This window comes from Corapipo altera, unplaced genomic scaffold, assembly GCF_003945725.1.
Source record: "Corapipo altera isolate COAL_440 unplaced genomic scaffold, ASM394572v1 319, whole genome shotgun sequence".
Taxonomy (NCBI): Eukaryota; Metazoa; Chordata; class Aves; order Passeriformes; family Pipridae; genus Corapipo; species Corapipo altera.
Window position 1 is genome coordinate 63456 of NW_020885069.1, and position 13798 is coordinate 77253.

The 13798-nt window shown below is 40.5% G+C and overlaps 1 protein-coding gene across 3 annotated transcripts in view; it reads left to right on the forward strand.

Moving 5' to 3' along the window:
* Positions 1 to 11272: 11272 nt before the first annotated feature.
* Positions 11273 to 13798, forward strand: part of CCDC91 (coiled-coil domain containing 91) — a 118328-nt gene continuing 115802 nt past the window's right edge. The window contains exon 1 of one of the 3 annotated variants that reach the window (XR_003531938.1): positions 11273 to 11416. The gene's annotated coding sequence lies outside the window, so the exon portion shown is untranslated. Of the gene's footprint in view, positions 11516 to 13798 lie in introns of all 3 variants that reach the window. The other 2 variants (XM_027669178.1, XM_027669179.1) reach the window with 2 other exon arrangements.

A 13798-nucleotide genomic window follows, 5' to 3' on the forward strand; every position in this document is an offset into this window, starting at 1 on the left:
AAATCAGCATAGAATAGGAAGTCATATTTTGCTTTATAAAGAGGTGTGTAAACTATGTAGAAAACAGTTTATTATAATGTTATCAGAATTTTAAAATGTAGAGGCACGCTTAATAGTGTGAATTAGGTTTATCCACACCATGTCTATGGAATGTGAAAAGTTAGGTGGTGTCAAGTCTTACAGCCTGTGGGGTCAATCTTGCCCCTAGACACACATGGATGTGTCATTTATCTGCTCCAATTCCAGCCAACACTTGCTGATTTTAAAAAGTATGTGCGCAAAAACTGTGGGCAAGACTGAACAGTGACTTTTCAAATTGAAGTTTCTTCATACAAATGCAAACACCTTTTGCAATCTGATTCTAATTAACAATAGAGTCATTCATTCATTCTCTAACAAATGAGCAGAAATCCCCTTCCTTTAGCAATACATAGACATTTGATAGTAACTAAGTATTTGAGGTGATTATGTGTTATAAGATCTGATTCTGTTGTATTTAAAACCCAAGTCCTGTTTCCATCTCAGCATAGGCCACAAAACCACTGTTCTGTATTACTTGCTTAGGGGCATTGGAAGAAGAAATCATCCATACACAGCTGCAAAAGAGAGCAGTGGAGTCATTCTGTCACAATGAAGAAAACTTCAGGGTTGTTCTATTATTTAGCTCATAATCTACATAACATAAAAGTACCTGCTGCGTGTCAGCAGTAGCAGCTAGCACAGTCTTTTTTTATGGTCTGAGATCACTATAATATGAAACTTCCCAGTGATTTCATAAATCCCAATTAATAAAATCAGATTTGTGCCCCTCAAGCTACTTGCAACACTCTTGCTAGTGTGCAGTTGGCCTCTTTCCCCACAAGAGCCTAGTCTTGGCTTCTGTTCAATTTGATGTCCACCAGAACTCCCACGTCTTTTCCAGCACAACTGCTTCTCCGAGACTCTTGTTTAAGAGTACAGGCAAGAGGTGCAAAACCATGACAGAACAAGTCTGATGAGGAGGGGCTGAGGGAGCTGGGGTTCTTTAGCCTGATGAAAAGGAGGCACAAGGGAGATCTTATTGCTCTCTACAACAACCTGAAGGGGGTTGTAGGAAGGTGAGGGTTGGCCTCTTCTCTCAAGTAACAGGTTGCACCAGGAGAGGTTTAGATTTGATATTAGGAAAAATTTCTTCACAGAAACGGTTATGAAGCATTGGAACATGCTGCCCAGGGAAGTGGCTGAGTCACCATCCCTGGAAGTGTTCAAAAAACCCGTAGATGTGCCACTTGGGCACACGGGTAAGTGGTGGCTTGGCAGTGTGAGGTTAATGGTTGGACTTGATGACCTTAGAGGCCTTTTCCAACCTAAATAATTCTACGCTTCTATGACTCTATGGCTAGATCTATCTGGTCTTATACACCAAACAAATATTAACAACTGGGGATATTAGGTGCACTACCTGGCATCTTCCAGTCTAGTTTTGTTCCAAAGGAATTCAGCTCTAGTGTTCCACAATGGTACCTGAAGTACTGTAAAAGTGGGGACAGTTGAGAGATTCCCTTCAAAAGCACACTCCTGATCTAAACTGATGTGTTAATATGAACATACCTAAAGGATACTTCTCAGTTATTTGTGTTTTTTTCCAAAATTAGTATCTTACAAAGATACTCGTAGTACATAAATTAATTTTTCAAAATTAGTAACATTTAGTACAATGTCAGTTCCCTGTTCTACCAAATAGAAGTCCTAATTCTAAACAAATAATGCAATCTGGTAAAGAAAGTCAATACATGCCTGATTTCTCCATGTTTAAGAAAGGTATGTGTTTTATCCAAATTATTTAAATGTAAATCAAATTTCTCTCCCTTATACATAGCAACTCACAATAAATCAGAAAACCTTCAGCTTTGGAATTAATGCTTTTGCTTTCTTCACTCATGCAAATAATATACTGGTATGATATTCCATTATAATATGCTAATAAATAATGTTATTTTTAATGTACATAGTACAGTAAAATGTGGATAAATGGATTAAGGTCAAAATTCTCCTGAGTAATTTTGCAAGTATTCATCTGATTTTTTCAACATGTGGACATTTCTTAATACGTATTTTCAAAAAGACAGATGTTTCCACTACTTTAAAAGTTTAATAATATTTTGTGCAACTGAGAAACGCAAATTTTGGATATATGTATAAGTTGTTTCACAAGCATCTTGTAAGTGAAGTTTCAGAGTCTGTAACATTTCAAGCCATATCAAGTGTTCAGTACTTTCTCACAAGTTCCTTGATTGCCCAAAATAATTCTATGCAACTAATACTGCCCATGGCTGAGGGGTTAGAAATAGACGATCTTTAAGGTCCCTTCCAACCTAAACCATTCTATGATTCTATGATTTTAATGGGTATGATAATGCAATATATGGGGATCTAATTTTCTGGTGCTGGGAATGCATTTGCAATGTGAATATTCCTTTACTCATTAATAAAATGAAAATGTTGGTTAATGAAACCCACCAATAGTAGTGGCCATTAAATTTTGCCTGCTGAAACATCTCCCCAGAAGGCCAACAGTCCCGGTTTTTGACTGCTTGTTTTGGTAAAAATAATTGCCAAGTACTTAAATTACCACTGGCAGGTTATGAGTAGAGATTAATTTCTAATTGGTAGTTTTGAGGATAAGATGCAAGCAAGTCTTAGTATATAGCATAGGAAACATTTTATCTTGTCTTTTCAATACTTGCTTAATGGTCAACGGGGAGGGGGGGATTCTGTCCCTCTGCCCTGCTCTGGGGACCCCCCCCCTGCAGTGCTGCCTCCAGCTCTGGGGGCCCATCACAGCAAGGACATGGAGCTGCTGGAGTGAGTCCAGAGGAGGGACACCAAAATGATCAGAGGGATGGAGCAGCTCTGCTGTGAGGAAAGGCTGAGAGAGTTTGGATTTTTGGGACTGGGGAAGAGAAGGCTCTGTGGAGACTTTATTGGCACCTATCAGTACTTGAAGGGGGCTATCAGGAATGATGGGGTTGAAATATTTATCATATAGTATAGTGATAGGACATGAGGAATGGTTTCAAACTTAAAAAGGGTAGATTTAGATTAGATATCAAGCAGAAATTCTTCCCTCTGGGGGTTGTGAGGCCCTGGCACAGGTTGTCCAGAGAAGCTGTGGCTGCCCCTGGATGCCTGGAATTGTCCAAGGCCAGGTTGGATGGGGCTGTGAGCAACCTGGGATAGTGAAAGGGGTCCCTGCCCTTGGTAGGAGAATTGGAATGAGATGATATTTAAGGTGCCTTCCAATTCAGACAATTCTGTGATTCCATTAATGTATTTAACAGCCAGTTTAACAGGCAGTTTTTTCCACTGAAAGCAGTAAGAATTGGTAGCACTTATAACCTGCTCAGCAACTTCCCAGGTTTGCCCAATGAACTTTTTTTGAAAAAGAAAAAATTGAAGGTGCCTTCTTGTACTAATTTCCCCAAGATGATAATGTAATTTATGGATATCAAAAGTCTCCAATGCTACTTGTATTTCTTTGCTCATCAGGCAGTTTCTTTGTTACCCTTCCACATTAGCAAACATTTGATACTTTAGCTCTTTTCAATAAAAATATCTAGTCAAACTATCTTTTTATGCTTTTAATTGAATTTTTGCATAGCAGCTGGATTACTTCAGAGTGCTGCTAATGGAAAAACAAGCTCCAGTAGATGAATGAATAATCAGGATTTGGACAGTAATAACCTATTTGCCTGATAATTATTACTACAATGCTACATGTTCCAGAAAAAAAAAGGATCACAGGTTGCACAGAGAAAAAAAATATGCAAAACATTTGCTATGTGCCTAGCATGATTTTTCTGTATCAGACAGTAACATTAAAGATAATTATTATTTCAGATATTCATTCCACAATTTTTTTTCCTTCCCTAATGAAACAAAGCTACATTGGTTACATAAGTTCTTAGCTAAACCACTTCAGTTAGCAGCATTAAAGCTAATTAATTAATTTATCCAGGATTAAAAGAGAAATGTATTTGTCCATTGCTACATTTCCATTACCTGCATTTTTAAATAAGTTATTCCGAACTCTAATATGAAGAAATCCCTACTGAAGGTGTTTTGCATGTGGTCAACCAGCAGAGATGATTGATGGCTTCTAATTCCAGAGACAGATCAGTCTCCCTAAACTTTAATGTGAAGAGACAGAAAAAAATACGTCTTCATTCAGGCAACAGGAATGGAACAGAAATATGTATGTTCCTTTAATTATCGTAATTTCAAACTCCATCTTCGGCTATATCTAGACATGGATACAACATTCCTTCAGGGCTCCCATTTGGTGCAACTGCCTGACACTGTTGGATTACTGCTGAAGAATGGAATGGTCAGTCCCTCTGACTGCTGGTGGAAGGAATGTCATTCCCTGTGTAAGAGCTGTCCAACAACAACGGGTGACCCGCTGACAAATTCCAGGTCTCAGAAAAGGATCCACATTTTCTACAAAGAGAACTAATAGAGGAATTTTTGTTCCAGGATCTTTCTGGCTGTTTGCCTGCATCTGTCTCAAACATAGAAGATTCATAGGTGATTATAAATAACTCCAGGATTATGAAGAGGTTACCTTGAAGATTTTAACGTGACATATTTAGGAACTTTCTTGGAGTAATTTTTGGAGTTCATCTGCCATACAATTAGGTCTTACTGCAAGCTATTTTTAAGAGTGGATATTAAGATACAAGGAATGATATACTAATATACTGAACAATCTGAAGCAGTACCTGGTTCCAGCAAATTTGGTCAGAGAGGATTCCAGGACCGACTAATGTGGCACTGCATTTGGCTCAACTACGGAACTAGAGTCATGCTTTGCATGGTAGGACATGCAATTCCAAGCAGCTGTTCCAAAACACGAGTATTTGTCCCTCTTTGGGGTGCAGATTATGACCTTGTTTACAAAATCCTGTCTTTTGAGCCTTCCAGCTCACCCCTTGACTCAGTAATTGGAGCAGTTGCTCACTCGGGTTCTCTGGTAAATTCTGCACCAAGCTTTTAGTTGTTTGATCACCTACCTGGAGATTCTGAGACTCAGCTCTGGATTTCCATGGCTTAGAGAGAGCTGTGCCAGTTCCTGTTGAAGGAAGTTCAGGATTGACTGTATGACTTCCTAGATTACCTAATGCCCGTATCAAGTTATTACTCTTAACATCAGACTTATTATACCTTTTCTCAATGACTTTATCAAAATATTAATAAACAACCACAGTTCTTTTGATAAAGCTCTATCTTCTGAATATTGGTACTCTGAGTAGAGGTACTAAATGTAAGTGAAGTAGCATGATTTGGATGCTCTCTCATTCCTTGAAGTAGTCTCCACAAAACCAAGCTGATAGGATAAATCTAGTAGAGTCACAAAACCTCTCCTCTTTATGTATGTATTAAAATTTAAAATAAACACAAAAATACAAAAACACAGCAAAATATTAGGAAGAGGACCAAAAGCTTTAAGAAAACTTTTGGCCCATTGAATTTATCTCCTACTGGGCATTAACTCATAACACAGGCTTAACTTTATGCATTTCAGCAACATTGCGGAGAAGGTACTGATTATGTTACAAATAAAATTATGTTTCAGAGTGATCCATACAAGTCTTGAATCCTGAAATTCTAAGAAAGTGTGAAAACAGAATTATTTTCAAATGGCAATACTTTTGTCCTCAGAAACTATTTGTCTTGGGTAAAGTTCAGAGTTCTTACGCTTGGTGTTGAGAGAATTTATGGACCTTGTTTGTCCACTCTTTCAAATTCCCACAAAATGTGTGTACAGTAGCTACCAGATGAAGAACGTAGATCCAGTTCTTGTTGACGAGGTTTGACTGATTTTAAATGCTGCAAGTATGCTCATAATAGCTTTAAAAAGGACCACTTGGATATTTCCCTCACAGCTTAACCATACTTACAGCACTTGCACAGTTTCTGTGATTAACTAGGTGATTTCTTTGAGCACTATTGTTTACTCTAGAATTTCTATGAACTCAAATATTTATTTATTTTAACTTCAAATAAGGGAAAGTAAAATACCATAAGAAAATACTACTTGAAGTAAGAGCACTGTTCATAAATTGCTCTTGCAGATGTATGCAGAAACCGATTCAAAAAAAGTTGCCCTGTGAATCAAAAATCTGTCTTAAACCTTTTTACATGATTTCACAAAGAAGACTCCAGTGTAGCACTGCTGCTTATACAAATGCACTTAACATGCAAATCAATTAAACCTGGAAAAAGGTAGCTGAAAAATAGATCACTGATTGCAAATTTAAAAGTACTTCCATATGATGTAAAAACCAGCAGGATCAAATACTTAAAAACACCCAACCCAGAAAAACATCAAGTCACTCAGTACAGTGTCTATGTAGATGCACAAAAGCTGTGACAGCTAGAGAAAGTTAGTAAAGTGGATACTACTAATACACTGCACAGACAAGACTGCATGACTTGAGGTGGCAGATACAGTACAACACATTATCAGAATGTCTACTTGGTGAACCTAGATAAAACTCATCATTTCTGCCAATAAACGGATTCCATAAACGGGAAAAAAAACACTTTAGAATGTGGCCTCTGGGTTCTGCTATTGTCATCTAAAAGGAGAAATATATTATAATAGTTAGGGGAATAAAGATACTCTACAGCAGGTTTTTGTTTAAGAGTAAGAGTTTTAAATGTCTACTTTTTCGTAAATTTTCTTGAAAGGAAATCACAATCATTTCTATACCATGATTTTTCCTATAAAACCCTAAAAGGCAAACGAGTGTAGTATGCTTTTTAGTGGGTGGAAGAAGGTGGCAGAATTTTTCTAAGCAGGTAGATTGTAGTCTAGCAACAAATATGCTTTATTGCCAATTGTGGTAATACAAGTGAGGACTGAAGCAGGTGGCAATGCCAGCAGTGACCTTAATATGGTAGAAATCAGAGATTTAAGGTAATGAAACAGACTCAATTATTCTACACATGATGGCTACTTTCAGTATTGACACAGTTTTTTTTCTCCTGTCCGTTCTTTTGAATCTTGCTCCTAATAACAACCACAAGAATGAGAGTAGATTGGTCCTCATTATGGAAATGGTAGTGTGGTAACAAGCTGAACTTGGTCCATTCTTTCCTTTGGATTACCAAACAACAGGTCATAACGACTTTAGATGCTATAAGCCTTGACTGTATTTGAAAAAAACAGTGGTAATCTTTCACATTAAGAATCTTACTGTCCTATGTCCCATTATTTCAATCTGCTTCAGCATAAGAAAAGTGAATGCTTCATTTTGCTGTGTTATATTACCAATTTCCCTCAGTAAGGAAGTCAGCTCTTTAGGTTAATTATAGCATTTAATAATGGTAAATCAATCCATATCTACTTTATAAATCATGCTTGTTCAGCAGTGTTTCTTATTTCTCCGCTAAGATTTTAAAAAAGCCCCCAGTCCAATAGCATTACAATCATTGTTTCCTCTGGAAGACCCACAAATATGACTGGCTTCATACCACACAAACTGCTCAACTGAAGGGAGGTATTACGCACCTATTTATCACCACCCAATGCTGCCATGTAAGGCTGAAAGAATTTCAAAAAAGTTCCAGAACTGACAGGAATCTCTATAAACTTTGCTCTCTAGGCGACATAACAATAACATTCAGCCCAAATTAAGAAGTTTTTTGGTCTTAGATTGCTCAAACTATTCTGGGTGCAATTATACTGGCCCTTCTCTTTTTCAGTAATCGAAGTATTATGAAAGGTCTTTTTCATAATTCATAAAGCTCTAGAGAGGAACATAGCTTGAAGCTGAGTACAGTTACCAAACAAAAACAATCAATCTTTTGCTAATTGTAACATTCAAGTTTAAGTCAAAATACAAACCTCCCATACAGTTTCTTCTTCCCAATGCCTTTTAAAAGCTGCAATCAGTTTGCAATGTGTTTCCTCCTCTTACTTTTTCTTTACTTGCCGAATTTACACTCATTAAATTGTCAAACTCAGGCTTCAAAGAATGAGTCTGAGAGAGACAAATTTTTCTGGTTTTGTTTGTTTCTTCTCCTTTTAGTTTTTCAGTACGGTGGCTGTCAAGAATCAGTTCCGCTTTGGAAAAATACCATTAATTTATAGAGATGGTCAGTTCAAACTGGGGCATTCAATGACCTGCAACGTTACCAAGAAAATGTTGTAGTTAGTAAGAAAATTTAGGTCTATTTACTTGGGGTGCAGAACAGTAGGAAATACTCCCAAAATATAAGGAGTATTATCCAGGTAGATTTTCAAAGTGAACTGATGTGGGCCTTGCGACAGGTCAGCTGAAGAAAAGTCAAAGTAGATTCACCAACATCAGCTTATTTCAAGGGCTACAGTGTGGCAACTCTGCAGGGAAGATGATTACCAAAACAAAACCACATCAGACCCCAAGGAAACCAAAAATACAGATGTTTAGAAAATTATAGGCTTAAAAAAACCAATCAAGCAAAAAAACCCAACCAGAGATAGAGGTCTGTGTTACAAAAATCTAAATTGTGCAGAAGAGATGTTGGAACTGATTTTTGGACAAGCTAAACATTATTGTACATGAAAATCCTTAATATTTGGATTCTTTTTGGAACTGTTTTAGTATAGCACAGACACTTTGCTCTCATGCTGCTGATACATGAATTAAGGATAGAGTAACTCTATGTCATCTTTCATTGATACCTATCACTAAACTAACTATCACTTTCATTGATACCTGTCACTAAAACAGCATTGAAAAGTGCTGAGATACAAAATTAATGCAATCATTTTTGTGGAAAATCAAAACAGAATTGTTTTTATTTTTTTCTCAGCTACCAAATTCTGACACAGAAAAAGTAAGAGAAGTCTGATATTTATCACTATAAAACATTAAACTCAGAAATAATAATAATAATAAATGCATCTACTTTCACTTCAAAATGGAGAAAATGGGCTATTTAGATGAGTCTGCATCTTGAGGGGACATTTTCCTTTATATATGAAGAAAAGTGTAAAGTTAGGTGTATTATATACTAATTCTCACAACCCAAAAGACACAGCTGTGCTTTAAAGACACAGTAGTGAAATTGTAATTACCTAATTTAGCTTGGTAAGAGCTACTTTTTCTGGCTTTTTGCCCAGAAAACATTTATTCCTTCTACAAAAACAGCATAGCAAACTCTAAAATAAAAAAGGAACACGTTACAGAGTTGAAAACCAGAATACATTGATTATAAATGTAACATACTTTAGGATTACTGCCTTCAGTAAGAGAAATTTGCATTAATCTGTACAAAGTGAATAATATCTTGATAGTCAAAAAAAGTGAAATCCTTGGTTTAGTGACAAAATGAGAGCAGGTCCTCTGGCCTCAGAGTGTGTTTGAAAACCATCCCAGAAAGAATCTTCTGAAGTTCTGAGAATCTGAATGACCACTTTCAGTATTACAGAAACCAACCAGATAACTACTGACTAAAACTTTAAAGAACTTCTTGAATTATTATGAATAATATTATCAATATAAAATATTGAAAAGTTTTTCTTAGTGAGATTTTTTTCCCCTTTTACAACCAAGAAGAAATTCTACCATCTGGCTGACCTATATAATGGTCTTTAGCTGGGATAATACTTCAATAGAAGATTAACCAATGCAGAAGACAAGCCCTTAATTGTTTTTGATTGCTGAGGATGAATATTTCAGAAACTTCCATCAAACTGTCAAATTTCGTAATGTCTAGGCACAAGTTTTTGTTCTTTTTTTTTGCATAGCTTAGCTTGGAAAAAGATATAAAGATGTATGTTATTTATGAAAAAAAATCATGTTCTATAGCAATTTTGGGAACTCTGCAGTCAGATGTAATGGGACACGGAGCCTAGGTCATCATATCTTTTTTTTTTTACTAATATTTTGGTGAGGCACTGGCACAGGTTGCCCAGAGAAGCTGTGGATTTCCCATCCCTGGAAGTGTTTGAGACTAGATTGGATGGGACCTTGAACAACTTGGTCTAGTGAAAGGTTCCAGCACCATAATTCTAAACTTTTTTCATTCTATGCCTTTTAATGTACTGCTCATTAAGTAAGTATTCTCTTAGGTATGACAGCGTTCTGTTCACAAGACAGATTCAGTAGTGAAATGAACCAGTTGTTTCCCTGGTTCATCCCAGTGTGGTGTGCCATTCATGACTTGGCTGCTTCCCCTTATTTTGGCCACTTTATGCCATGACCTCTCAGCACTTTGCAGCAACTGCTCAGAGGACACGAAGGCTTATCTCCTCCTGCCCAGCCCCGGGGCTGGTGTGATCTTCACTGCCCAGCCTGCTCCTGATTTGTTTCAATATTTCTCAGTACAAGAAAGACATAGAGCTACTGGAGAGGGTCAACAAAGGGTCACAAAGATGATAAGGGGTCTGGAGCACTACTCTGATGAGGAGAGACTGTGAGAGCTGGGCCTGGTTAGTCTAAAGACCGAGAGAGGATCTCACTAATGCATATAAATATCTCAAAGGCAGGTGCCAACAGGATGGTGCCAGACTCCCTTCAGTTGTGCCCAGCTGCAGGACAAGGAGCAGTAGCCATAAGCTAAAGCACAGGACATTTTATTTCAACACGAGGAAGAACTTTACATTGAGGGTGGCAGAGCACTGGCCAGCTTCCCAGGGAGAGCACGGGTTCTGCCTCTCTGGAGACATTCAAAACCCACCTGGACGCGTTCCTGTGTCACCTGCTCCAGGTGACCCTGCCTTGGCAGGGGGGTTTGGACTAAACAATATCCAGAGGTCCCTTCCAACCCTTCGGATTCTGTGATTGTCTTCTAGGATGACACGGAAGGCAGGCAGCCGGTGCTGCCCGCACTGGCCGCTGCGTGCCAGGCACCGAGCCTAAGGCCAGGCTGGGTGAGCAACCACCGCCCGAGAACCAAAGGGGCAAAGGCTCCATCCAGGGCCGGGGCTGCTCCGAGACCGGCGCCAGGCGGTGTTTCCAGCGGCGTCGGGTTTCCGTGGCTGCCCCGGGAAGGGACAATGGGGAGCGGGGGCGGCCCCGACCCGGCCGGGGACGAGCAGCCGCTCCCCGGGACCCTGCGCCGGGGTGGGGAGGTTGTTGCCGATTTTAGGAGCCCTCGAAACACGCAAACAGAGTCTAGTTTAGAAAAGAGACATTATTTATTCTGCCCAGCGTGCAAGTTGAAGGTTTCCCCAGTTCAAGCACGCCAAGGGGTAAAAAGTCGCACCACTTATCCAGTGAAATTCACATAATCCCGCCTATCTAATACGTATTCCCCGCCTACCTAATGCATATTTATTTGGGTGATGTAATCTTACGCAATGCCCGAAACACAAGGTTCTTTCCTTCATTAAGCAACTCCTATTGTAGAAGTTATCTGACGACATCGGTTACGTTTACAGAAGGTGAGAAAATCCATCCCGGGGACAGCTAATTCAGCTCGAAGGCACCAAGGTGACCCCGGCCCGGGAGGCGGGCGGGGAGCGGCGCGAATGCACATCCGGGTGAGGAGCGCCGGGACCGCCGGGAGGGGCAGCGGGAATCGCCCCCCGCCGCCTCCGCAGGGGCCGCCCGGCAGCCCGGACCGGGGCAGGCGCTGCTCCCGGCGGGATCCCCGCCCTGCCCGCCCCGGGGATGCGGGAACGGAGCTGGGGGCGTGCAGCGGGCGGTACAGCCCGGCCGGAGAGGGGGTGCGGGTGGTGGTCCCGGCCAGGTTCGACTTCACTTGCCTCCACCTGCCTTCCCCTGCCATCACCTACCTCCCCCTCCTTCACCTGCCTTCACTTGCCATCACCTGCTTCCCCCTCCTTCCCCTGCCTTCACTTGCCTCCACCTGCCTCCCCCTGCCGTCTGCCTTCACCTGCTTTCCCCTGCCTTTACCTTCCTCCATCCTCCTCCACCTGCCTCCACTTGCCTGTCTCCTCCAAGGCAGCACAGATACCCATGTGCGGTGGTGGCTGTTCTTAGTGATGTGGCGTAAGGGTCACTGCAAAAGGGGATTTTAGAAGTAGTTTAGAGGAGTAGCAGGGGCCTGCCTGCTTTCCCTGCACCAGAAAACTGGTGTCCCTGTCAACAGGAAGGCGAACCCTGTGATTAGTTCTCTAGCCCAGAGGCTGGGAAGTCCTGGCTGTGAGTTCTTTGTTTCTTCGCTTTCCAAGACTGAACTGTACATGGCCAAGTTTTCAAACATTGTCCAGAATTATTAATTGTGGTGAACTATGTAGTCTGATTTTTCAGAGGTGCCTAATATCTGTTGCTATAAATGAAGTTAGGTGTTGAAGTATTCCTGAAGATCTCTCTGAATCTTCAGGCACCTAAAACACTTTCTACAAATCTGGTCTTTAAACAGATTAATTTTTGAGGCTTCTGATATGTATGGTAGGGTGGACTGTGTCCTCCTGATACCTCAGCACCTGAGGAGAGGCTTCAGTGGGATACTCTTGAACTCTTACTGCAGCTTTGGTTCTTCTCAGGACGCTACAGTTTATAAGCAATTTTCCTTTCCTATCTTAGCAATTCCTTTTTGCCTATGAACTGCACATTGTGAGTGCATCTTTTGACACCTCACTGCAGTATTTTAATGGAACTTTGGGTAGTTTTTGTCACAGTGCTTGAACACCTCTCTCAATAGACTTGCTTAATTATTTTTGCTCTCGTTGCTTCCTGGTCATTTTGCTTTCTGGCTGTTTTTCTTTCTGCTCTTCCATGTACATTTTTTAAACGTGTGACTTTGTTCTGAGTACCTCCACATCCATGGATTGAATGTCTAGAGTAAATGTTGGTGCTGTTGTTGTAAATACTTCACTGTCAGTTCCTCAGTCTCTAATGTTCTGCTGACCATTCTCAAACACAGTTTGCAGGACAGACAATGTCTGTTAAGTGCAGTGGTGATCTTCCTGCTGGTAGGACTTGAAATAACAAAATCACAGTACTGTTCAAACACGTGATGCCTGAATGCTCAATGGATAGTAGATAATCCCAGAGCCTTTTTCAGAACCTCTTAAAGAGATTCTTGAGAGTCTGGTGCTATATTGAAAGGGAGACAATTAAATACAGGAGACTAGGAGATTAATCTATGTGCTCTGTGCCTCAGCACATCCTTGTGAAGAACTGCACCAATAATGCCTTCTGCTGTTAGCCTGGGACATTACCTTAAAGCTGAGAGGGTGTCTTACTGTAGCTGAGTCGAGGAGGTAAGTGGATTGTGTACACACCACGTTGAGACAACGAGCATCAAAATAGGATCCGTCACCTTTGGATATGTTTTTATCCAAATTGTTAACTGATCATTGCTATAGTTAAGTTTAAGGCTTCCTTCAAGTTTCATTCTACCTAGAATTATTGAAAACTGAGCATACTTGGAGACACATTTGTTCTGTCATGGTCATACGTAAACTTCTTCAAGGCCCTTGAGGGGAAACCATGTGAGGAGCAGCTGAGGGCACTTGATCTGTTCAGCTGGAGGAGACTGAGGGGAGACCTCACTGCAGTTACAACTTCCTCCTGAGGGGAAGTGGAGGGGCAGGCATTGATCTCTGGTCTGTGGGGACCAGTGACAGAACATGAGGGAATGGTCTGAAGTTGGGTCAGGGGAGGTTTAAGTTGGATATTAGAAAAAGGTTCTTCCCCCAGAGGGTGGTTGGGCACTGAACAGGCTCCCCAGGGCAGTGGTCACAGCACCAAGGCTGACAGAGCTAAAGGAGTGTTTGAACAATACTCTCAGGCACATGGTGGGATTGTTGGGGATGGTCCTGTGGAGAGTCAGGAGCTGGACTTGATGATCCTTG